At 34.2% G+C, this 27948-nt stretch overlaps 1 long non-coding RNA gene across 1 annotated transcript in view; it reads left to right on the forward strand.

The window, feature by feature from the left end:
- The window catches only part of LOC149926186 (uncharacterized), a 79421-nt gene extending 51652 nt beyond the window's left edge, over positions 1 to 27769 (forward strand). The window contains exon 3 of the long non-coding RNA XR_016477037.1: positions 27701 to 27769. This is a non-coding gene — a long non-coding RNA (uncharacterized LOC149926186). The remainder of the gene's footprint in view (positions 1 to 27700) is intronic.
- Positions 27770 to 27948: the final 179 nt, after the last annotated feature.

The following is a 27948-nucleotide window of genomic DNA, read 5'->3' on the forward strand; positions in this document are numbered from 1 at the left end:
TAGAAATCTAAAAAAACATTATAATATTAGAAATCTCAAAAAAACATTATAATATTAGAAATCTCAAAAAAAAACATTATAATATTAGAAATCTAGAAATACAAAAGAAATATTAGAAATCTAGAAATACATAAGAAATATTAAAAATCTAGAAATACATTAGAAATATTAGAAATCTAGAAATCTAGAAATACATTAGAAATATTAGAAATCTAGAAATACATTATAAATATTGGAAATTTAGAAATACATTAGAAATATTATAAATCTAGAAATACATTAGCAATATTAGAAATCTAGAATCGGAAAATGTTTAAGAAATATAGAAAATATTTAAGAAATATCGGAAATATTTAAGATATATCAGAAATATTTAAGAAATATCTTGGTTCACACTCTACTTTATAAGAGTGGTATTCTGATTGAAATTGAATTGCTTTAAGTCTTCTACCGTACAGATACAGTATACTGTATATCCTTCATTATGAAATCCGATATTAGTGGAATGATTGACGAAAACCCTTTTGAGGCAGAATGGTGTTACTTTACACCAATTTTGATCGGGTTCTTCGAGTATTTTTACTTCCCAATTTGGCAATGATGGTTTTACAACACACTGATGCTCAGATTTTAAGTCTAAAAATGGTGTAAATCAACACCTTTATTTTACATTAATGGTGTTAATTTAAACTATAGGTTATAATATTAGAATGCAACAGTTTTAAACCCATCCCGATATCACGTAGTAATCTATATTTAAACCCATACCAATATCACGTAGTGATCGAAATTTTAACCCCCTACTGATATCACGTATTTATCGATATTTAAACCCATACCGATATTACATATTTATCGATATTTAAAACCATACCAATATTACATATTTATCGATATTTAAACTCATAACGATACCACGTATTTATCGATATTCAAACCGAGATATATTAATCATCATTTTAACCGACATAGCTATATTAATCGATATTTAAACCCACACATATGTTTAAACTAATGATTAAATTTCTGATGTTTAAACCCACATATATATTTAAACTAATGATTAAATTTCCGATGTTTAAACCCACATATATATTTAAACCAATGATTATTTTTCCGATGTTAAAACCCACATATACATTTAAACCAATGATTAATTTTCCGATCTTTAAACCGATAGATATATTTATCAACATTTTAACCGACAGATATATTTATCGACATATTAACCGACATACATGTAGCTATATTTATCGATATTTCAACTGGCATAGATGTATTTACCAATATGGAATCTACAGTTTCATTACTTTCATAAAGATTGGATATTTTACGATGGTTACACTTTACATTGTCAGCAATTTCCTACTTGAGCAAACTCCCGTGGCGCCGTCGACAAGGGATCAGATACAAATCTTGGCTACAGAACATGTTGTTTGCCGATTCGGTCTTCAAAACGAATCTGTTTAGGAACGATATACATAATGTAGCACGCAAATAACGGATTTTGCCAATGCTATTTGCATTGTATAAAATAGCTTCCATTCCAATCTAACTAAAAGCTTTTTGATTGCAAAAAATTATATTAAAACGAACTCTTCCGAGATATTAATATTGGCTTGTCAAGTGTATGCTAACACTCGTAGCATTACCAACATCATTATTCTACTTGAATAACTTAACCTTTCAAATTAACGAAAAATATTTAATGTACATGTACAGGGTGTAACTTCCTAACATCTGTAAGATTTTAATTTAAAAATTTTACAAAAAGTTGTTCTTTAATTACACAAATTTAAGGAAAGCAAAATTAATGCTTTAATTAAATAAATCTTAGGTAAGCAAAATAAATGCTTTATTTTTAAAAAAATTAGAAAGTCAAAGGTAATACTTTATTAACACAAATTTTAGTTCAGCAAAAGTAATGCTATAATTAGACACATTTTAGGTAAGAAAATGAATGCTTTAAGTACACAAATTTTAGCTAAGCAAAAGCAATGCTTTAATTACAGAAAGTTTTGGTTAAAAGTTATGCTTTAATAACACTAATTTTATAGAAATAAAAGTAATTATTTAACTACACAAATGTTACTTAAAAATTTATGCTTGAATTACACAAATTTTAGTTAAGCAAAAGTAATGCTTGAATTACACAAATTTTAGTTAAGCAAAAGTAATGCTTGAATTACACAAATTTTAGTTAAGCAAAAGTAATGCTTGAATTACACAAATTTTAGTTAAGCAAAAGTAATGCTTGAATTACACAAATTTTAGTTTAGCCAAAGTAATGCTTGAATTACACTAATTCTAGAGAGTCAATAGTAATTCTCTAATTACATAAATTTTAGTTAAGCAAAAGTAATGCTTGAATTACACTAATTCTAGAGAGTCAATATTAATTATCTAATTACATAAATTTTAGTTAAGCAAAAGTAATGCTATAACTACACACTTTTTGGTAAGCTAAATGAATGTTTTAATTACGCAAATTTTACGAAAGAAAAATGAATGTTTTAATTACACAAATTAAACTTTAACATGACTTGAAATATTTGACTACTTCCCCAAAACTTTAGTAATATTTAAAAAAAAATGGATTTTGATTAATTTTCCATAAAATTTAGGTTTTATGAACAAACTGAAAAAATATTCGATTCAAAGTTTCATTACCTTCTTTCCATTAAACCTACTCAATAGTTTCGTTGTCTGGTAAAACTGAATTTCTCTGTATATGAATATTGAGGCTTAGCGTATCTCTCGTGGCGCTTCAGGTCAAGTTAATTTGGCAACGCTATCGAAGCCTTCTCAAGTTTCCGTTCTAAGGTCTGCACTGCTTTCTCCTCTTTCCCCTCTCACGTGCTTTGATTCCCTCTCTCGGGATCAGAGACTTACTTTTTCTCATTCGCATTTTCAGCCCCCGCGCCGCCCCCGCATAGATGCGATGCAGGTGTCGTCACCTAGCGGCGATATTGTTTGATTCTTTTTTTGCGCCCAATATTACTTCGGGACCTGGCAGGTGCGCGTCTCGCGACCCTCTGTAATCGAATTTAAATTGCCAACTCCCTTTGCTTTTGGTTTCGACATTGTTTTGAAGCAATTTCTTCGCCCCCCTTCCTCCCCTCTTTTATACAGGGTGTTTCATTCTGCTCCCAAACTTGAAATGTGCCACTTCTGTATTTATTGTGGCGCCCTCTACGACGGTTTTACAAAAGCAGATACTAAGCATTTATCTTTTCTGTTAGATTGCGTGTTAGTCACTGCACTTGCTCAAGTGGTGTATTTAATAATAATAATAATCAGCTAGGCTAGTACCCAAGTCATCTAGCGATTTATAATGCCTTAAACAGGTGTCCGGGTTACAATGCGTAGGAGGGTGGTGGCAAGCCCTTCGTGCCACGCGAGCTAACAGCTCCCTACACTAACTATTAACGTTAACCTCGACAAGTATTTATGGAAGGGGAAACCGAAGAACTTAACGGAAAACCCATTTAACCAGTGGGGAGATAACTTACAAACACTACTCGGAAGGAGTGATTCCGAGATTTCACCAAGTGTTACAAGTGGGGATCGAACCCGGCTCCTCTTGCTGCGAGGAGAAAGCGATAACCACTCCGCCACCCCACCAGTATTTTAGTGGTAATCCAAAATTGTAAGGGAAATTTAAGTGGCTTTCAAACTAATTGGCAGTTAATTAAGCAGTGTGAACTACACGCCATTTTATTCGGGTAATTTACCGCTTTTTGAACAATGTATTTGAAATTCCACCAATGAACTTAAGTTATTCCGTAACGTCACTGACGGGGTAATTTTGAAATATTATTATTATTATAATTATTATAATTATTATAATTATTTAAAGAAGGCACTACGAAGTTAATTGGTAGTCAACAAGATAGCCGATAAATTTTGATAGTGACATCATTTGATCGTTAATGTAAACCAAGAATGTATTTATTTATACTCAGGGAGAATGAATATGTCGAGACTATCGACGGACACGTTGAGCCCCTAACCCCGTCACGCTAAGGGGGGGGGGGGGAGGCGGCGGTCTTATTTTTTGCGTCCGCGCAGTAGCGTTTATCGCGTCGAAAAACGTAATTTTTAAGAACCAATGAGATTGCGGTATTATTTGATTTTATTAAAGCGGAGGAGCATACCGGGGGCCCCAACGGGTTGAATTGGAGAAACGCTAAAAATAATCTCGACATATTCATTCTCCCTGAGTATAAATAAATACATTCTTGTGTAAACTATTCGAGTTACTTTCAAATATAATTATTGACAATTATTTGTAAAATATGTATTTAAACTTAATATTAATTTAATAAGAACCTTTCATAATAACTCGCAGAATATTTAATATTCTAACTAAATAATAAATTACGAAGCACCCTCAAAAACCATAGATGGCATATCAGTCGATTTTTACAAAAATATCCCGTGTTCCAACGAGAAGAATCTCTCTATGTCAGCGTATGGTAACATTACGAGTCGCGTTGGATATAATTGGTCTGAAAACCCCTTTGGTTATATTTGGTTTGAGAGACCCGTTGGATCTAATTGGTCTGAAATCCCCTATGGCTATATTTGCTCTGAGAGTCCCGTTGGATCTAATTGGTCTGAAAACCCCTATGGCTATATTTGGTCTGAGAGTACCGTTAGATCTAATTGGTTTGAAATCCCCTATTGCTATATTTGGTTTGAGAATCCCGTTGGATCTAATTGGTCTGAAATCCCCTATGGCTATATTTGGTCTGAGAATCCCATTGGGCATAATTCACCTGAAAACCCCTATGATTATATTTGGTCTGAGAGTCTCGTTGGATATATGTGGCCTGAAAACTCCTATGGTGTTTTTTGTTCTGAAAGTCTCGTTGGATATAAGTAGTCTGAAAACTATTAGGGTTATATTTGATCTGAAATTCTCATTGAATATAAGTAGTTTAAAAAATATTTATGGTTATATTTGGTCTGAGAGTCTCGTTGGATTTATTTGACCCGAAAACCCCTTTGGTCTGAGAGTCTCGTTGTATATAAATGGTCTGAGTCTCCTTGGGTTATACGTGGTCTGATAATCCCGTTTAATATGCGTAGTCTGAGATTGGTAAATGCTCTCGATGCTCTATAATCTGTCGTCTGCTAAGAATCTAGAAATTTAGGCTGAACGCTTTAAAAATTTGTTCTGCTAAGGCATAAAATTTTTGTCAGTAAAAGTGAGAGTTGGCCCACACAAGATATCTAATATAACGCTTTAGTTCTTCTAAAAGATAGAATTTTTTGCAATAGTTGAATAGGTATTAAAGTTTTCATCGTTTGGCTAAGATCAAAGTGTAGTATCATTCCGTGGCTGTGTATCCAAATCCAAACGCGTCTCTTCACGTCCACCATAAAAATTGCATCGATCTATTCGGCTTAATAGCTTTATTGTATTGAGAAAAACGCTTTGATCGAGCGAGTGACTACACCCTGCATTCCTTTCCTGGAAAAGGAAACGTATTGTCCCTTTAATAAGAGAAAAACAACCCTTGGCTGTAAGCCCGGCGCTTTGTAAGGGCTCAAAGACCTCGCGAGTATGATTTCCACTCTCCGAGGATGTACACGTCGAGTAGAAGCGCGTAGTAATAAGGGATCCCAGTCACGAACACGCCGCCTAGCGTAGTCGACTTGAATTTGTCTCGTCTCGTACGATCCAACGTCGCCTTTATTCAGAGAGCATCCAAGGGCGCCCTCTCGTGGCGCGGAGGGGAAAAAATATCGGAGGACGTCAAAGAAATAACAGTAAAAACAAAACAAGATACACCGGACCAAAAATGTAGACCATCTTACGTCACTTAAACCATGACCACACTAAAACCAGGTTCACACTTACCCCTAAAATCACTTCGTTTTAGCATTGCCCCCTGGATTAAGAGAAGGCCTAGAAATCGTTTTTCTAGGGGGCGGCAAACATTTTTTACTCGCTCGCGAAACACTCACGAGGAGTGTACCCGAGGTGTAAATCACCGATTTTGATGAAACTCGGGGGGTATGTAGACCTTGGGGCAACATGAATTTTCCCCAAGGGAAAAGTTACGCTGGGCTTCCGTTTTGCTGTGGCAACCGAAAACGTTTTTGACAACATAAAAGGAAAAAATCTACATTTAAAAAAGCATGGGATTTTCTCGGTTTCACAGGGGGGCTACTTGATGGATTTCACCTAAAATTGTTAAAATTTAGCATTTTAGTTGAAATTTTAATTTTAATTTTAATTTTGGGTTTTCAAAAATTTCCACAAGGTACCCACCCCCCTGTAAAACCGAGAAAATCCCATGCTTTTTTAAATGTAGATTTTTCATTTTAAGTTGTCAAAAACATTTTCGGTTGCCATAGCAAAACGGAAGCCCAGCGTAACTTTTCCCTTGGTAAAAATTCATGTTACAGCAAGGTCTACATACCCCCCGAGTTTCATCAAAATCGGTGATTTACACCTCGGGTACACTCCTCGTCAGTAGATGGCGCGATTTCCAACCTTTATATCGAGACGATCAAGGCGGGAATTTTAAATATCTTTCGCTGTCAGCCTGACTTGATGACGTCAAAATGGAAAGATCTAGGGCCATCTTTCGGCCAACAGAGACATAAAACTAAAATTGATTTTGCCAATTTCAAAAATTCAACACCAGCCCATTTCTAGGCCTTCTCTAATCCAGGGGACAATGGTTTTAGATACCTAGTTTTCAAAACCAGCGTGAGAAATCGCTTGGTTCGGGAAGCAACTCGTCCAAGTCGGATCGCTTAGAATCGCTTTCAAAACGACAAGGCGGGGAAGTCAAATTGCTCGTATTTGCAAAAACAACGGGAATAAAATTCAAAAATAATGTCGAATAATATTACTGTGTGTATAGTAAACATAATTAACTAATTTTTTTGGGATACATTTTAGTATTTTCCAAATCCTGGTCATAATTTAAAATTACGTTAAGCCTTGGCTATAAGCAAACCGGGGTGAAGCGATTTCGCACGTGTGAACCAAGAATTATCGTCGGCGGTCAAAACTGGCATTCAAACCGACCTGAACTGGGTTTTAAGCTCTAGCGTAACCCTAGCTTAAATCGGTTCCATACTGGATATAAAACTAGCTATTAAGAACAGTGTCATGGTAGTCTATACAAAAGCTTTATCAGCCTTATGGATAATGCGCCACTGAGTAAGATAACACGAGCCTTAGAAAAGAACTATTATTAGTTAGGATGAACTGTTTTGTATTTTTGATCAATCAGGATTAACGAACATATGACTTTTTACTTTTGTTGTAGTATCATCCAATTATTTTGTCTTCTTCGTGTACACTGGTTTATTGTATAGCTATTTAATTATTGAGTTTTAACTGTCGTCTGACAGTGGACTATTTGTGGTTGTAATTTTATCATAAAGTAAAATAATTTGAAACTTATGCTGTGGCACTTTTCGTTCAATAAGTTCTTGAGTCAAAGTAACCCTACAACTTTTAATTTATTAGTCAAGACATTTTTTTGGTTTAAACAATTCGATCGACTTATCTGAATTTCTGAAACCAACCTGATCTAAACCTTCAATTATTGTACTGGTGGCCTCTGTAGTCCAATGGAGGTTGAACTGCAACGGTAATCCAAAGGTCTCAAGGTCGATCCAGTTCTATGTGAATTAATTTCCCTATTAATAATAATATTAATAATAATCAGCTAGGCTAATACCCAAGGCACCACCTTAGGCCTAAGTCATCAAGCGACTTTTAAAGAAATAATCTCTGTATGATGCAGAATTGAGCGCGTTAAAATGTCTTGATTAAAGAAAGCTTTAATTGAAATAATTAACTTACTAATTGAAAATTGTATTCTAGACTTAAATTATAAATAAACACTCGCAAAATATTTATCAACTTAATAAATGTTAACTTTCATTTTAATTTCCTACATTTATTATGAATTCTTTAAAACGCTAAACTCTTTCTGGGATTAAAATTATTTTAAGGGGAACGGCCAAGCTTTTCCAAATATGGCCTTATTTCCGTATCACTAACACGTACCTTTTTGTCTTGAAAAAATAGCTTTTGGCCCAAAAAGTTGAAACGAAAAATAACGCCAGGTGTTTGGGTTTGAATTTTCGCCGCCATCTTAGGGGCTGCCGCCAGCGCCCCTAACCCCGTATGAGCGATTTGCGAACTATCCTAACTTTTAAAATCGCGCAATTTAGGCTTAGGTTGCAACGCTAATTTCTAGATGACGAATAAACGTGTCTATTGGTTTCCCTAGCGTTAGCAAAGTAGAAGGAATCTCGTGAAAAATAACCTTAACGTTAAGTAACCGGGTTCAAGAATGTCTAGGGGTATGATATAGGTAAATATATAACGAGAGTACGGGTGTCCAAACGGTTTTATATATTATAAACCAAAATAATAATAACAATACCAATAACAATAAAATACTTAAACACTTAATAATAATAACAATAAGCATGCAAAAACACGAAATACGCGGGGGGGGGGGGATACGCGGGCTCTCTCTCTTTATAACAATAGTTTGAAGCCTGTGGCTTTCGCTCACCGATTGATGAAACGGTCTGGTGCCGTTCAACGTCGCTCGTTTGGGTCTCCTTAACCCTTTGGCTCTGTCCGCTCTTTAACTCGGCCCACTCTCTGGCTCGATCCGAACTCTGGCTCGATCCGAATTCTGGCTCTGTCCGCTCTCTGGCTCTGTCCGCTCTCTGGCTCTGTCCGCTCTCTGGCTCTGTCCGGTCTCGGGCTCTGTCCGATCTCCGGCTCTTCCGTCACTCAGGACCCTGAGGACTTACTCAGGCCTCTGAGGACTCACTCCATCTCTCTGTCTGACATAAAATCTCTCTAACTCCTTGGTTTTGTTCAGCACCGTTTCAGTAGGCGTGGTTTAATTACGGAAACTGACATTTGGTGGCATCTTATTGGAGAGGTTAAAAGGTTAAGGGTAGCTTGGAGTAGGCGGCTTGGCTTGAAGATTATTGGCTGTAGAAGGTTCGTGTATAAAAGTAGAAAGATGAAATCATCTGGTGTCTTTCCCAGGAAGAAGGTCACACGACGGTACCACATGTCGCCACGTGGCTTTCGGAAAGGGTACACGTGGTTGTAGTTTTTATTTTTAAAGGTGGCCGTTTGAAGTAACACTTCTTTCAATAGTTTACTATAGATGCCCGAACGCCGTACAATAGAGAGCGCGCATCTGTAAGTCATTTACGATACGACGCCGAGTATTCAACAATAGAGAGAGAGAGAGAGAGAGCGGTTATAGCGCACAATGGATGAGTCAAGATGTGCGCGCTTTCCCAGCACCGAACGCTGGTTAGGGGAGAGCCACATGTAGAGAGGATACGATATTTTACACGGACAACAATAATACATTTTACAAGAAAAATACTAATGATACCCTTTTACGACTTGGACACCCGTAAGAAATTGAAAAATATAAAAGGGACTTAAAAACTAAATGTCATAAGTTTTAAATAACACTAATCTAAATAGGAAATATTTTAAATGCAATAAGTTTTAAATAACACTAATCTTTAAATAACACTTTTAAAAATGAGCGTTACAAGGTCTCTTATAACTGGAACGCGCCGCGCGTGCAAAACATATTTTTTTTGCGTCTTCAGCAGCGCGCGCTTTTACGTTGTTTTTCTGTCTCACCCACTTATCACCAGGTGTCGCGGCGGACGCGTGCTTTTAGATATCCCGAAAGGTCTTTATTGTATTAAAAATTAACTACTCAATATTCTTTGATGCGGTTTTCGCCATAAATTTTAGTTTTATGGGCTATAGGGCTATCTAACTGGTTAAAGCTTGACCGTTCCCCTTTAAGTGTACGTCAATAATAATAGTGAGTGAAAGAATTCAACGTATAGCTCTGCAAAAATCTCGTTTTGGTCTTGATCAGAAAAAGTAGAGGCGGAACTACGAATTTCTTTTCTGGTTTCGTTCAAAGATGTAAGATAAATTTCCTTTTTTTGGACTTATAAGAAAAAGATTCTTCGAAAATCCGTCCATGATTTTTGAAAACAAGATTGGATATCTATTTGGGGAGCCTTAAAAGTAGTCCGCGATTTCTCGAATATCAAAAGGGTGCAAATAGAACCTTCATCTCGCTCCGACTTCAATCAATCCCCGTTTGTGCGTATCCTATTTAAATAGCTTCGCTACTACAACTTTGTATGAAACTTAATTCTACTTACGAAACGAAATATAAATAGTTTTATATCAATATAATTAGAGGAATGTATCAAATCATTCGTTGCTAGTTCGTGGAAAATATTTTTATTTCTTACAAAATCAAGAACTATAACTGTAAACAGGAATCCGTAGCTCTACTAGGAATGCTTATAGCTACAGATTTTCGTCTCGATATGGCTGACGGTTTTCTTGATGTCACTATGTTAACTTAACAAACAACAACTTGAGAGGGGAGCGTGCGCAGAGGGGATTTATTTATCTCGTAGTCGGGGCCAAAGGCGTCAGAGTGATCATACCATACGCGATACGGCAGGATAAGCATTCCAAGTAGAGGTATGGATTCCTGCTGTATAAAGAGACTTTAATTGACAAAAAATACAATTTCGAAGTACCAAATTTCTTGTCGTTTGGAAATTAGACAATTAATTTTAGTGTTTGGAAATTAGACAATTAATTTTGGTGTTTGGAAATTAGATAGTTAGTTTTTGTGTTTGGAAATTTGATAATTTGTTTTGATCTTTGGAAATTAGATAATTAGTTTTGATGTTTGGAAATTAGATAGTTAGTTTTTGTGTTTGGAAATTTGATAATTTGTTTTGATCTTTGGAAATTAGATAATTAGTTTTGATGTTTGGAAATTAGATGATTAGTTTTGATGTTTGGAAATTAGATGATTAGTTTTGATGTTTGGAAATTAGATGATTAGTTTTGATGTTTGGAAATTAGATAATTAGTTTTGATGTTTGGGAATTAGATGATTAGTTTTGATGTTTGGAAATTAGATGATTAGCTTTAATGTTTGGAAATTAGATAATTAGTTTTGTTGTTTGGAAATTAGATGATTAGTTTTGATGTTTGGAAATTAGATAATTAGTTTTGATGTTTGGAAATTAGATAATTAGTTTTGATGTTTGGAAATTAGTTAATTAGTTTTGATGTTTGGAAATTAGATAATTAGTTTTGATGTTTGGAAATTAGATAATTAGTTTTGATGTTTGGAAATTAGATAATTAGTTTTGATGTTTGGAAATTAGATAATTAGTTTTGATGTTTGGAATTAGTCTGGTGTTTGGAAATTAAACAACTAATTATGGTGTTTGGAGATTTGATAATTAATTTTAGTGTTTGGAAATTAAACCATTCATTTTGGTGTTTGGAAATTAAACAATTAGTTTTCGTGTTTGGAAATTATACCAATAACTTGGTGTTTGGAAATTAGATAATTAATTTTGGTGTTTTGAAATAAGATAATTAATTATGGTGTTTGGAAATTAAATGATTAATTTTGGTGTTTGGAAATTAGATAATTAATTTTGGTGTTTTGAAATTAGATAATTAATTATGGTGTTTGAAATTAGTTAATTAATGTTAGTGATTGGAAATTAGAGAATTAATTTTGGTGTTTGGAAATTCGAAAATATTATGATAACCAAACGGCAAAAACAGGTTCAAATCCCACAACAAGTTTTCGTTACAAATCCAAAGATTTTTTCATTACGTAAGAAGCTAACAAAAGGACTCGTCATTTCATAGCTTGTAGACAAATGGAGTCCACAATAATTTTTTCTTAAATGATATAACAGTAGAAAGTTTCTGTGTTCGCTTTTCTATAATGAAATTTCGAAAAACGTTTGGTATTTCTTATCTGGCCGCTGTAAATTTTTATATATCTCCCCTTTAAGAATAAAATTGTTCTCCCCTGAGAGATGTTTGGCTGTTTTTAAAACATATATCGGATTATATTTTAATTTGATTACCCCAGAGTGGCTGTTGCTTTGACCAAAGTTTTCCGCTAACTCCGAAAACGTAAAAATAAAAGAAATAACGTTTCCCGTTTTATTAATGTCAAACTAAACCCCGCAAAATAAAACCTCCGTATAACAAACAGCCTACTTTCATAGAACTTTTCCTATTGTTTTATTTTGTAACATTACGGGGATAGTTTGCAAAAAAGTAATATACTTAATTTCTTTTGGAATGGCAAACTTGGGAGTTGTAAAACAATGTTCGTTCTTAAATGTCGGGGTTGCCATGTGTACGTCCGGGGTACAAATAATTATCTTTTAATGTGGGGTTGGTGTGTTTGCTATTTGTTTACTCCATCGAAGTTTAATCCTGCCACCTGAAATAAGGCAATACAAGTAGCTAGATTATTTGGGCTTAGGGTGGTACCTTAGGTATTAGTTTAACTGATTATTAATATTATTAAAACTGCTAAGCAAAAATTAATCATTATTTTAATAAAATGTATCTACATGGTTCATACCCTAGTTGATTATTATTTATAATAAAATACCACATATTTCACATAACTTGAGTTTAATTGTGCACAAAAAACACTTATGAGCTCTGATTTTATTAATTTTAATTGGTAATATTCAACTTGAATCCTTACCCTGAATGCGTTCTTTGCAAACCTTACAAGACAATTCGTTTTTGTAAAACTTACAAGCCAATAATAGAATTCCTTACGAAACTGGCATGATCCAATGTCCAAATTTGGATCTAAATGAATACAATTAAAATCGGAAAAAACTAAATTTCGTACGTTGTTATTGGACTCTACACAGGGTGTCCACTAAAATATGGACCAGAGCGAATATCTCCAAAACTGTTTTAGGTACGAATTTGAAATTTTTAGGTCCCCGTCACGTGTTATACCTACATAGCGTGAACATGATCGGATTCGACCATTAGTAAGTCGAGAAAAATTTACCAAAATCACAAAGGTGGTAAAAGAGAAAATTTCAAGACAGCGCTAATAACTCCAAAACAAGTCGTGCTAAATTATCGAAATTTGCTGGACAATCGCATCATGGTAAGAGATTTTAATACTCGGAAAATTGTATGACCTTGAGTTATTAGCGCTGTCTCGCAATTTTCCCGTTTACGACCTTTGTGATTTTGGTAATTTTTTTTCGACTTACTATTGGTTGAATGCTATCATGTTTACGCTATGTAGGCATAAAACGTGACGGGCAACCAACTTTCTAACGCTAACGGTTCTCGAGATAGTTTTTGGATGACCTTGAACCATGCAAATTTTCAAAGTAGGTTTCCCCCTACACACTCTATGCGACCTGAAAATTTCAAATTCGTACCTAACACTGTTTTGGAAATATTTACCCTGGTCCATATTTTAGTGGACACCCTGTATAGCACATTTTGATTGGGATTTGACTAATTTTGGAAATTGTTTTGGAACCAAATGTGATCCACCATTTTATAAAGGGTGTATTTTTCGTAAATTCTGATGTGATCGAACGGGGTCGGGGTTTCCTGCCTTACTTCCTCTCGCGCAGTGACTCTCAATCAAATCTATTTCTGCGGCGGAATTTGTTTTTGCTACTTTCTTTCAGATACTTCCACATTCGGCAGTACTACCTTCACCGATCACGCTTACTAGTTCCATTCATGCCGTCATGCCGTCACGCCTCCGATGGCACATATCAAAGAGAGGCTAAATCCGAACCATAAAACATTTAGCCTTTCACCCGAAAGCTCGAAAATAAGTTTTCCCCTTAATCTTGCTGACATTACTGGCGTAGGTTTGGTCGAAATACGTGTGATATTTTCATCACTAAATATGTAACAAACGAGCATTAAATGGTTTGGTGGAAATTATTCGCGCTTGATGTGCAAAGTTTCGTGGAAATTGTTGACATTTTGTGTTCCATATTTTGTGGAAATTCTTAGTACTTTACGTTCTATCTTAAAGTTGTGGAAATTCTTAGTACATACTTTATGTTCTATATTTTGTGGATTTTCTTAGTACTTTAAGTTCTAAGCTTGATGGAAATTGTTCACACTTCTGTTCTAAGCTTGGTGGCAATTGTTCAAACTTCGTGTTCTTAGCTTCGTGGAAATTGTTCACACTTTCGGTTCTAAGTTTGGTGGAAGTTTTTCACATTTTGTGTTCTTAGATTGGTGGAAGTGGTTCATATTTTGTGTTCTTAGCTTGGTGGAAATTGTGCACATTTTGTGTTCTAGGGTTGCTGTAAATTGTTCACACTTCGTGTTCTAATCTTCATGGAAATTTTTCACACTTCTGTTGTAAGCTTGGTGGAAATGGTTCTAAGTTCTGTTCTAAGCTTGGTGGAAATTGTTCACACTTTCGGTTCTAAGTTTGGTGGAAATTGTTCACACTTTCGGTTCTAAGTTTGGTGGAAGTTTTTAACATATTGTGTTCTTAGCTTGGTGGAAATGGTTCATAGTTTGTGATCTTAGCTTGGCGGAAATTGTTAACATTTTTTGTTTTGAGCTTGGCGGAAATTATTAACAATTTTTTTTGTTTTGAGCTTGGCGTAAATTGTTAACAATTTTTTTGTTTTGAGCTTGGTGGAAATGGTTCACATTTTGTGTTTTGAACTTGGTGGAAATTATTCACACTTCTGTTGTAAGCTTGGTGGAAATTATTCACACTTCTGTTCTAAGCTTGGTAGCAATTGTTCACACTTTGTGTTCTTAACTTGGCGGAAATTGATCACATTTTGTGTTTTGAGCTTGGTGGAAATTGTTTACATTTTGTGTTCTAAGCTTGGTGGAAATTATGCACACTTCTGTTGTAAGCTTGGTGGAAATTATTCACACTTCTGTTCTAATTTGATGAAAATTCTTTGTTTTGTGAAATTTTTTAACACATTGAGTTTTAAGCTTTCCACCACCCTCCTATGCATCGTAACACGGCCACCTGAATAAATGAATAAAAGTCGCCCGATGACTAAGGCCTAGGGTAATGAATGGAATATTTACCTAGCGTTTTAGTATTATTATAATTGTGTATCTCCTTTTCACGCTATTTTTATTTTCTCTCCTCGCGGGTCTCACGCAAACGCAAGCAAATTATTCTTAAATTGATTCCACTTATTAAAGTTAATGAAGTCGTAGGTTAATTAAAAAACTAAGAAATCTCAGCAGAAATTAATTTTTTTGCGTATCGAATTGAAGATAGTATCGAAGTCACTGGATTTTATGCAGAAGTAAACTTTAACCAAAAAATAAACAATTTAGGTTTCAAAGTTACGTCATAAGATTCAACTACACTCTTAATCTACAAGTTACTTGGCAGGGTTTAATCTCACTCTCACGCGGGACATCAAAGCCTTTATATTAAGCTAGCGGCTGTTGCAATCACCAATCGTGGCAACTCCAAGTCTTGAAACCCGCGGGTTTTTTAAAGCTGTGGGTAACGTATGAGGTTAGAGTTTCGAAACAGCGTCGGACGTAAGAAGCAATTCTCGAGGGAATTTCTCAACTCCTTCGGTTTAGAAAGTAGCGTTGCTTAACACTTCCAGAGGAAACCGAGTGGATTTTTTCTTCAAACTCATCCTGCCTCCTGTCGTCCAGCCACCATCTCACGAAGTTGAGCACTATTGGGCATTTTTACAAGTTCCACACTCACCTCAAAGGTGGCTCGTGCTAAGTTAGTCTTCTCAGTTAACATAACACCGCTTTTCACGTTTTAACATTGAAATCGTCTGCTTAGATGATGGAAATTTTGAAATATAGGCTCGATATAGCCTTAGGAAACATGGTTAATATACCTTTAAAATAGGCGGAATATGTCCTTAGGAATCATACTAAATATTGCCTTAAGAAATATGCTGAATTTATTGTTAGAAATTATGCTAAATATTGCCTTAAGAAAAAATCTGAATATAGCCTTAGGAACCATGCTAAAAAAACCTTTAAGAAATATGCTGAATTTATTGTTAGAAATTATGCTAAATATTGCCTTAAGAAAAATCTGAATATAGCCTTAGGAACCATGCTAAATAAAGCTTTAAGAAATATGCTGAATTTATTGTTAGAAATTATGCTAAATATCGCGTTAAGAAAAAATCTGAATATAGCCTTAGGAACCATGCTAAATATTGCCATAAGGCACAACTTGAATATAGCCTTAGGAACCATGCTTAATCTAGCCTTCAGGAATAACTTGAATACAGCCTTAGAAATCATGATAAATATAGCCTTAAGAAATTAGGAATGAATTCTAGGGAAACATGCTGAATAAAGTCATAAGAAATAAACTGTTAATAGCCTTAAGAATCATGCTAAATATTGCCTTAAGGAATAACTTGAATATAGCCTTAAGAATCATGCTAAATATTGCCTTAAGGAATAAACTGGTAATAGCCTTAGGAATCATGCTAAATATTGCCTTAAGGAATAACCTGAAAATAGCCTTAGGAATCATGCTAAATATTGCCTTAAGGAATAACCTGAAAATAGCCTTAGGAATCATGCTTAATATTGCCTTAAGGAATAACTTGAATATAGCCTTAGGAATCATGCTAAATATTGCCTTAAGGAATAAACTGTTAATAGCCTTAAGAATCATGCTAAATATTGCCTTAAGGAATAAACTGATAATAGCCTTAGGAATCATTCTAAATATTTCCTTAAGATATAACCTGAATAATTATCGATCGTAAACGTTCATAGGTTTTCAAAAAATATTATATGCTTTGCACTTTATTTCACAATTCTTCGAAGATTTTTAGTGATTTTCTTAAATTACGTATGGTGGTCGCCAATAAATTTTATACCAAATTACCTAAGGAAGTGCACACTCACTTTCAATTTAACATAACTCTATTGACCCTCCAACGAGATCAACAACTTACTAATTTTGGAAACAATCAGATGTTCATGTTTTCGTTCGAAATGGTTCTATAGAAGTATAAAAAAAGTGGAACGGCCAAGCTTTTCAAAATATCGCCTTATTTGCACATCAAAAGATCAAGAAGACGTTCAATATACTTACACGTACATTATTTTTGTCTTGAAAAAATAGTTTTTGGCCTAAAAAGTTGAAATGCAAAATAACGCCAAGTATTTGGCCATCGTAAGGTGCTTCGCCAGCGCCAGCAGCACCTTAGTGAGCGATTTGCGAACTATCCTTACTTTTAAAATCGCGCAATTTAGGCTTAGGTCTCGTATAACAAATTTTTCGCGTCTTCAGCAGCGCGCACTTTTATGTTCTTTCTCTGTCTCACCGACTTCTCACCAGGTGTCGCAGCGGACGCGCGCTTTTCAATTTCGCGAAATTTCATTATTTTATTAAAAATTAACCACTCAATATTTTTTTATGCGGTTTTCGCCATAAATTTTAGTTTTTAACGGGCTATAGGGCTATCTAGCTGGTTAAAGCTTGACCTTTCCCCTTTAATGGTGCTTTATTGTCATTAAAATTATTTGCTGGGTACAGAAAAACGGTAAAAAAATATTATATTCTTATTGTAAATGTAATTTTGTAGAACTAACTAAGAATGATGTGCCGAGGTTTTGCTTAGAATCGTTTTTTTAAATTCTCAAAACCACCCAGTGTAGAACTCTTACACAAGAGTGTAGTCACTATACGATGATGACTGAAATTCACATAAAAACAACCACAGCAGATCAAAGAAAATTTTAAATTATTAAATACAAATAATATCGATGAGTACTGGTGTACAAATGTTATTGAAATACCTAAAATTAACATTAGAAAATCTTTGTACTTCGCAAGACCGTTGTCAGAAATCAACGAAACCAAGTGTAGATATATTGTATAGCTACTAATACAATTAACAAAATAAGATAATAACCACCAGTCCTTAGACCCAAGTCATCGAGCGACTTTTAAAGCCATTAATCAGTCTAGTATTTTCAAAATCTGTTAAGGATTTAAAAACGCACGAAATCTGTCTCAATTTTGTGATTATTTTTGTCTGATCTTCGTACTCGCCGGTGGTATTTAGAGCTCGGGGAAACGGATAAATTTCAATTAATCATATAAAATTCTAGTGTTGTTTATTTTCCGGAAATATAAAATGCGGAAAATTTCCAGGAAATTTTCCACAAATTGGAAAAATAAAAAATTAAAACATAAATTACTTTTCAAGGGTTTTAATTTTTTTTAGTTTTTTATCGATATAAAATGTCTAATAACAGTAAACATACTACAAAACATTAATAGTGTAACATTGTTAATCAGTTTAAAGCTAGTCTAGAGATTTAGTTTTACCTTTAGATTCGAAAAAATGAGGCGAAAATGCCGCTTTATTTAAATTTGCAAACAATATTAGACTAATCATGGAATAATTGATATAGGATCAACTTTTTAGGCCTCCGCTTTTAAATAAAAGTTTTTATAAATGTGTAAATATAACAACGTCTTCAAATTCTTTTTATAATCATGGAATGAAAACCTATAAAATTCGATTAACTAATTATTTATGTATATTATTTACGACTATTATACGATTTAATATGCAATAAATAAGTTTTATTGGGATATTTTTCGGATACGGATATAAAAGAAATGAGCGTAAAATGTCTTATCCGAACGGCGAGCCCTAGCGGTATTCGTTCGTGCGCGGCTCAGAAAAGAGCCAGGCTGCCCATCTGGCTTCTCATTTTCTACTTTTGAACGTATAGTTCTTTCAAGGTGGCGTATAGGTCCTCAACGTGGCTGGTTTGATGTAAGTGGCTGCACACAGGCGCGGTAGAAAGTCTGTTAGCGCGGATAAATGAGCGAGAGAGATGTTCCCTTTTCCCGCTCGGTGTCGATCAGTCGCCCCTAAATCCGCCAAAGCTCGCTAAAACGCCTTTCAAAACTGCCCAACAATAGCCAGGCGTGTTCCTTCTTCCGAGGGAGCCCGTCCTAGAACAGTCCTTCTTCCGCGAACCCGCCAAGGATCCCAACTCTCGCCGTCTCTTCGATTTAGTTCAGTACCGTCAATATTGCGACGCCGAATCTCGTCAATTCACGCTTTCGTTTTTGTCGTTGTAACGAATGGTTGTAGAATTGTATTAATTTATTTTAAACTCTCTTTAGAATTTCGTCAACTGGTAGTAAAAATGCTAAGAGGGCCCCAAATCGAGGGGTAAGACACTCAAGAACTCAGGTGTACATTTGCTATTGGAACTCTTATGAACTCCCCTGAACTCTAGGGAACTCTCACGAACTCTCAAGAACTCTCGAGAACTCCCGTGAACTTTGCAGAGTTCGAACTCCCAGTGTACCCAAAAATCATAAGTGTCTTACCCCTCGCCCCAAATTACTAGCTTAGAAAATATTCATTAATAATGATTAAATCGATTAAATCGCGATTAAACTGTTAGTTACTAATTGAAATTATTGGATATTGATTGAAATTATTAAGTAATGGTTGACGTTATGTTATAATGGTTGAAATTATAGAATAATTGTTGAAATTATTGAATAATGGTTGAAATTTTTTGAATAATGGTTGAAATTATTGAATAATGGTTGAAATTTTTTGAATAATGGTTGAAATTATTGAATAATGGTTGAAATTATTGAATAATTTTTAAAATTATTGAAATTTTTTTGGAAATTATTGAATATTTTTGGAAATTATTGAATATTTTTGGAAATTATTGAATATTTTTGGAAATTATTGAATATTTTTGGAAATTATGAATATTTTTGGAAATTATTGTATATTTTTTGAAATTATTGTATATTTTTTGAAATTATTGAATAATATTTGAAATTATTGAATAATTTTTGAAATTATTGAATAAGTTTTGAAATTATTGAATAATTTTGGAAATTATTGAATATTTTTGAAAATTATTGAATATTTTTGAAAATTATTGAATAACTTTTGAAATTATTGAATAATTTTTGGAAATTATTGAATATTTTTGGAAATTATTGAATATTTTTGAAAATAATTGAATATTTTTGAAATTATTGAATAATTTTGGAAATTATTGAATAGTGATTTAAATTACTGAAAAATTAATGAAATTATTGAATAGTGATTTAAATTACTGAAAAATTAATGAAATTATTGAATAGTGATTTAAATTACTGAAAAATTAATGAAATTATTGAATAGTGATTTAAATTACTGAAAAATTAATGAAATTATTGAAAAGTGATTTAAATTACTGAAAAATTAATGAAATTATTGAATAGTGATTTAAATTACTGAAAAATTAATGAAATTATTGAATAGTGATTTAAATTACTGAAAAATTAATGAAATTATTGAAAAGTAATTTAAATTACTGAAAAATTATTGAAATTATTGAATAGTGATTTAAATTACTGAAAAATGATTGAAATTATTGAATAGTGATTTAAATTACTGAAAAATTAATTAAATTATTGAATAGTGATTTAAATTACTGAAAAATTAATGAAATTATTGAAAAGTGATTTAAATTACTGAAAAATTAATGAAATTATTGAATAGTGATTTAAATTACTGAAAAGTTATTGAAATTATTGAATAGTTGTTTTAGTTATTGAATAGTTGAAATTATTGAGTATTGGTTGAAATTATTGAATAATGGTTGACATTATTGTATAATGGCTGACATTATTGGATAATGATTGACATTATTAAGTAATGGTTGACGTTATGTTATAATGGTTGAAATTATAGAATAATTGTTGAAATTATTGAATAATTGTTGAAATTATTGAATAATTGTTGAAATTATTGAATAATTGTTGAAATTATTGAATAATTGTTGAAATTATTGAATAATTGTTGAAATTATTGAATAATTGTTGAAATTATTGAATAATTGTTGAAATTATTGAAAAATGGTGGAAAATATTGAATAATGTAGGAAATTATTGAATAATGGTGGAAATTATTGAATAATGGTTGAAATTATTGAATAATGGTGGAAATTATTGAATAATGGTTGAAATTATTGAATAATGGTGGAAATTATTGAATAATAATTGAAATTATCGAATAATGTTTGAAATTATTGAATAATTTTTGAAATTATTGAATAATTATTGAAATTATTGAATAATTTTTGAAATTATTGAATAATTTTTGAAATTATTGAATATTTTTGGAAATTATTGAATAATTTTAGAAATTATTGAATATTTTTGGAAATTATTGAATATTTTTTGAAATTATTGAATATTTTTTGAAATTATTGAATATTTTTTGAAATTATTGAATAATTTTTGAAATTATTAAAACTTCTTGATATGATAATAGTAAAAAAACAGATAAATTTACGACCAGTTCCCTTAATGAAATAAATTTCAATATTTTATAAGAAAAAATATTTTATATCATTTTATTTTTATTTTTAATTGTTCCAGGTAAACTGTAGATTTTAAGGGAAAACAGTCAGCTTACAATTTTATGTGATTTTTCTCTACCTGGGTGAAAAATATAAATCCGGTTTTGGTAAAAATTGAGATGCATATTTATTTCAAAATCCCATTGTTAATATTAGGATTTCACATTTAGAAACTACAAAAATTTATGACACATTCATTTACAATTTAAAATTTGGCAACAAATCTGTTGAAGTTTACAACGTGCACGCAGGGCATAGCTGCTTGAGGGTTTAGGAGTGAACAAACTGAACGACGTTTTAAATAACTAACTAGTGATTAATTAATGATGGCATTAAAAGAATATTTACAAATTATATACTATTAACGAATATTACTAGATTAGTACTGTAGCGACATTACTGCAGGAGCTATATGACACACCTTAGTAAAACGACCGGCGGTTTTATATACGATCGAAATCTTATCTCTAAAGGAGATAACGGAAAGATAATATTTCGTTGATAAAAAAATCTTCATTGCTCTTTTTCTTCAACAAAATCTCATTGCAAAATTATGGTAATTTCAAGCTACCATATTTTTAAAGACATAATTCTACAAAGAAAATTGTTTGCATTCATCTCAATCAAATCAGTGTGAAATAACCGTGAGCTGTAAATAAGCATCTTGTTTTATTTTCGGAGTTAGAGGTCTCGGGTCCGTTTTTCTCCCTTTGAGAGAACCGAGGCAATTTTTTATTCCTTCTAGTAGATCGCTTAGTTAATACGAGAGCCGCGTTTTTCTTCCCGCAAATTCTTATCAATGTTGGGGCTTTACTGTCTGATAAACATTCGCCGTAACGCAACACGGCCCACGCTACTACTTACTCCACTCGAGAAAAAGAATGGCTCAGAAAAAAAGGGAAGAGTTCCCTCCTAGTACAGTCTATCCTTCTTAGAGGATAAATCACGAGTGCAGCGGGATGATCTCTCGTTGCAGTTCTTCTGTTTTACCCTCTACTCCACCTGACGCCGTTCGAAGCTGATAGCCGCCGTAATAACCCGTTAGCGTTTACAAAGCGTTTCTTTTTATTCTATTGTATTATACCAGGTAAGTATTTAGCTTTACCGAGATTTTACGAATCTTCAATGCCCACTGGCATGAAAATAAATGAGAATTCTTTAGTAATTGCAACAACGGAAAATGAAGTAATGTAGAACTGATAAAGATGGGCTTATTTACTAGACAGTACTACAGATGAATTTATATATATTTTCAACGGAAAATGAAGTAACGTAGATTTGCTGAAGATGTAATTTATTTAAAAATAAATCGTAAAATAGCCTCCACCGGGGAGACTCCTAGCCCCCCGTTTTAGCTAATCACGCTTGACCTCATTTTATTCCAATTGTATAACACCATCTTGTATCGGTCGTTTGATCTTTAATTTTTTGGGAAAACGGTTGTACTTACTCATTTAAAAGTTAGATTTAACCCCGTATTTACTTCCTTCTACTTTAATTAAAGTTGAATTTAAGAATTTTACCTAATATTTTACGAATTTATTTTCACCGTTTTCACCTTTACATTGTAGGTCATAAATTATATATGTATGCACTTGGAACGTGTAACAAAGACCCTGGTGGCCCTGATGATTCTTAAAGAAACGGGTTTGGTTTGCAAAGGAGATTACGCTCGTGAAGTTTTCTTACCCCTGTAGCTCTTTGTCAACCATCTAAATACATGATTTTACGTGGAATTAAACGTCTATTTTTGCTCAACTTGTTAAAATGTTGCTCTTCCGTCACAAGGCCCAGCTTTATTAGTATATTTTTCGCGCGAGCTATTTGCACGTGTGCTAGAAAAAGTTATATTCCCCTGGCGACTGTAGCGCGCGCTCGTAGACTTGTAAAAGTAAGACACTGTGACGTAAAAGCAACATTTCAGCCAGAAGGTCACGTTCCTTTATAAAAAGAACTATTTATGGAAGAATATGACAATTCTCCAAGATATTCAGTGTGGTAACTTTTATATTTTCCGAGTGAAAGACTTCTATTGGTTTTTGTGGAAACGGTTTCTCGAACCTATTGTGCATACGTATTGTTTCCTGGTTATACCAATTTCACCACCTAAAGATTAATTTCGGTGCTTTACAGTGGGTTAATCTAGCGGAAACTGCAATTTCCAATGGCAAAAAAATACCAAAAAACTTGCAACTAGTCCCTGCTCAGGCAATGGAAAATGTTAATAGCGACGAAACTGTGTTATCAAGTTGGTCTATTTTAGGTTATAAACTCTATAGCCCTATCCGTGCCATATATAGTATTCAAAATTCTTCCTTAGCTTCATCTTTTCGTTTCACGCTATCTTTTTCTTTCCACGGCGTTCCGGCGTCATTCGCGACCAACACGGCCTTCCTTTCCACCGGTTTGCTCATGCATTATTCCCCTTTAAGATCGACTTGGAGAAGCAAACGGGATGCAGCGGGTACAGCAACGGCGGTAAAGTTAGATAAGGTCCCGGGTGGATAGTACTAAAGCAAAAAAAGGAAGGAGATGAGGCCCGACTAAAGGAAATGCCGGATAAGAAGGGTGGTTTTCGCCGCGTTCTGTATGGGTGAAGGGGAACTCGCGAAGGGGTGAAAAAAGCGGGAAAAGGCCTCGAGCCAAACCAAATCCAAGAATTATTTTCCTACTTTTATATACGTCAGCCTTCCCTCCCTCGCGTTGTTTATTTTCCAGTAAAAATGCACAGACGCGTGGCGTGTATTTTTGGCCCGGAGAATGCGTCCCAGTTCTTTGCCGTATGTCTCGTAAACATTTTTACCCTTTTTTGGCCAGAATAATCATTCTTGGTTTCATATTATTTATTTTTTAATATTTTTCATTGTGTAATTCCCTCTTTTATGAATAAAATATTTCGTGAGGGATAATTCAACCGCGAGGACTGTATATTTATGTTAATTTCTCACTCTAGAAAATTTGTTATTAATACGCGTCAACAGCTTAAGTTGCTCTACAGCGGAATAATAATTTGTACCGTTTTTCTTTTAAAGGACAAAATATGAAATATGATTTTCAGGGTTGATCAAAATGCATTTTGAAAATGTAAAATGCGAAATCCCATTTTGATTTAGAAAAAGTATTTTGCATTTTAAATTTTGCATTTTGAGGGTTTAGGAAACAATTTTGCATTTTGTGCGTTTGATATGTGGAAAAACATTTTCAAAATGCTTTTTCAAAATGATTTTACTCTAGTGCCATCATCGCAGTGAAAGTTTGTCTGCTATTTACTCCCAAGTAATCATAGATGGCGATACTATTCACTTACGTAGAAGCAGACAAACACTGCTCTATTTCCCAAGTTGGCTGCGAGGATGTTTTTGAAATCTCTACGTAATTATTAATAATTACTAATTAATATTAATAATAATTTTTTAGTCATTAATCAATAAATTAATTTTAAATGTATGCGACTGATAAAAAGTAAACAGAGTGCATTTGTACAAACATTTTGCAGAGAGAGAGAGAGAGAGAGAGAGAGAGAGAGAGAGAGAGAGAGAGAGAGAGAGAGAGAGAGAGAGAGAGAGAGAGAGAGAGAGAGAGAGAGAGAGAGAGAGAGAGAGAGAGAGAGAGAGAGAGAGAGAGAGAGAGAGAGAGAGAGAGAGAGAGAGAGAGAGAGAGAGAGAGAGAGAGAGAGAGAGAGAGAGAGAGAGAGAGAGAGAGAGAGAGAGAGAGAGAGAGAGAGAGAGAGAGAGAGAGAGAGAGAGAGAGAGAGAGAGAGAGAGAGAGAGAGAGAGAGAGAGAGAGAGAGAGAGAGAGAGAGAGAGAGAGAGAGAGAGAGAGAGAGAGAGAGAGAGAGAGAGAGAGAGAGAGAGAGAGAGAGAGAGAGAGAGAGAGAGAGAGAGAGAGAGAGAGAGAGAGAGAGAGAGAGAGAGAGAGAGAGAGAGAGAGAGAGAGAGAGAGAGAGAGAGAGAGAGAGAGAGAGAGAGAGAGAGAGAGAGAGAGAGAGAGAGAGAGAGAGAGAGAGAGAGAGAGAGAGAGAGAGAGAGAGAGAGAGAGAGAGAGAGAGAGAGAGAGAGAGAGAGAGAGAGAGAGAGAGAGAGAGAGAGAGAGAGAGAGAGAGAGAGAGAGAGAGAGAGAGAGAGAGAGAGAGAGAGAGAGAGAGAGAGAGAGAGAGAGAGAGAGAGAGAGAGAGAGAGAGAGAGAGAGAGAGAGAGAGAGAGAGAGAGGCGTAGGTCCACAGCAAATATTTAACTGGAAGTGCTTTAAACGGAGTCCGCTTTACGAAATTGAGCAATTAAATATCTTTTTAAAGGAGAAGAGAGATAAAAAGAGACGAGTTAAAATTTCGGCGCTTTAAAAAAGAGTGAAAAGAGACTACTGAAAATTTCAATGCTCAAAAAGAGAGTGAAAAGAGAGGAACACAAATTTATTTGCTCAAAATAGAGCCAAAAGAGAGGAACGAAATTTTCGGGGCTCAAAATAGAGCGAAAAGAGAGGAACAAAAATTTCGGGGCTCAAAATAGAGCGATTAGAGAGGAAGAAAAAGACCGGGGCTCATAATAGAGCGATTAAAGAGGAACAAGAATTCCGGGGCTCACGGTGGGGTGGCGGAGTAGTTAGCACTTTCGCCTCGCAGCAAGAGGAGCCGGGTTCGATCCCAGCTTGTGGCACTGGGTGAAAACTCGGAACAACTCCTTCTGCGTTGAGTTTGCAAGTTCTCTCCCCACTGGTTTAAGGGGTTTACCCCGGAGTTCTTCGGTTTCCCCTTCCATAAAAACTTGCTTAGGTTAACTGTAATAGTTAGTGTAGGGAGCTGTTGGCTCGATCTCGTGGCATGCAGGGCTTGCCACCACCCTCCTACGCATTATAGCCCGGCCACCTGAATTAAGGCTTCAAAAGTCGCATGATGACTTAGGCCTAAGGTGGTGCCTTGGGTATTAGCCTAGCTGATTATTAATAGAGCGATTAGTGAGGAACAAGAATTTCGGGGCTCAAAATACAGCGATTAGAGAGGAAGAAAAATTTAGGTGCTCAAAATAGAGCGAAAAGAGATGAACAAAAATTTCGGTGATCAAAAAAGAGCGAAAAGAGAGGAACAAAAATTTCGGTGATCAAAAAAGAGCGAAAAGAGAGGAACAAAAATTTCGGTGATCAAAAAAGAGCGAAAAGAGAGGAACAAAAATTTCGGGGCTCAAAATAGAGCGAAAAGAAAGGAACAAAAATTTCGGTGATCAAAAAAGAGCGAAAAGAGAGTAACAAAAATTTCGGTGATCAAAAAAGAGCGAAAAGAGAGGAACAAAAATTTCGGTGATCAAAAAAGAGCGAAAAGAGAGGAACAAAAATTTCGGGGCTCAAAATAGAGCGAAAAGAAAGGAACAAAAATTTCGGTGATCAAAAAAGAGCGAAAAGAGAGGAACAAAAATTTCGGTGATCAAAAAAGAGCGAAAAGAGAGGAACAAAAATTTCGGTGATCAAAAAAGAGCGAAAAGAGAGGAACAAAAATTTCGGGGCTCAAAATAGAGCGAAAAGAGAGGAACAAAAATTTCGGTGATCAAAAAAGAGCGAAAAGAGAGGAACAAAAATTTCGGTGATCAAAAAAGAGCGAAAAGAGAGGAACAAAAATTTCGGTGATCAAAAAAGAGCGAAAAGAGAGGAACAAAAATTTCGGGGCTCAAAATAGAGCGAAAAGAGAGGAACAAAAATTTCGGTGATCAAAAAAGAGCGAAAAGAGAGGAACAAAAATTTCGGGGCTCAAAATAGAGCGAAAAGAGAGGAACAAAAATTTCGGTGATCAAAAAAGAGCGAAAAGAGAGGAACAAAAATTTCGGTGATCAAAAAAGAGCGAAAAGAGAGGAACAAAAATTTCGGTGATCAAAAAAGAGCGAAAAGAGAGGAACAAAAATTTCGGTGATCAAAAAAGAGCGAAAAGAGAGGAACAAAAATTTCGGTGATCAAAAAAGAGCGAAAAGAGAGGAACAAAAATTTCGGGGCTCAAAATAGAGCGAAAAGAGAGGAACAAAAATTTCGGTGATCAAAAAAGAGCGAAAAGAGAGGAACAAAAATTTCGGGGCTCAAAATAGAGCGAAAAGAAAGGAACAAAAATTTCGGGGCTGAGCGGTTCTTAAACAAAAGTGCCCATCTCTGATTTTGACGAACAACCGCTGGCGTCCTCTGAGGACCTTGGATCATCTCATCAGAATCAAAGAAATAATTTCGTTCTTCCTAATAATTCAACCAAAAATTTATAAATATAATTTAATACATATAAATAACTACAACATGTTCAATCGAAACATATAAATGTGTTCATTTTACAATCTTCTCAATTGCACCAAAATTATTTGAAATACGTATTACCAACCTTTTTTAAAATCGATGGACAAATGTGCTAAATGACAGAGTGAATAATAATTATTCTTTTTTCAGATGAAATAATGTATTAAGGTGGCCTTGAGAATCTCTGCAAAGCATTGTGAACTTCCCAGAAGCGGGGGTAAGTTATTCAAAGTTTTTTTCTTTTGTGTAAGTAGGTTATCCGCAGTGTTATATATTGGTTATTTATCAGGGTAAATGAAACCTCAATATTTTGTTATACATTGGTTATTTATCGTGGTAAATGAAACCTCAATATTTTGTTATATATTGGTTATTAATCATGGTAAATGAAACCTCAA

Source organism: Leiobunum rupestre, chromosome 10 (genome assembly GCF_980474605.1).
Source record: "Leiobunum rupestre chromosome 10, qqLeiRupe1.1.hap1, whole genome shotgun sequence".
Classification (NCBI taxonomy): Eukaryota; Metazoa; Arthropoda; class Arachnida; order Opiliones; family Sclerosomatidae; genus Leiobunum; species Leiobunum rupestre.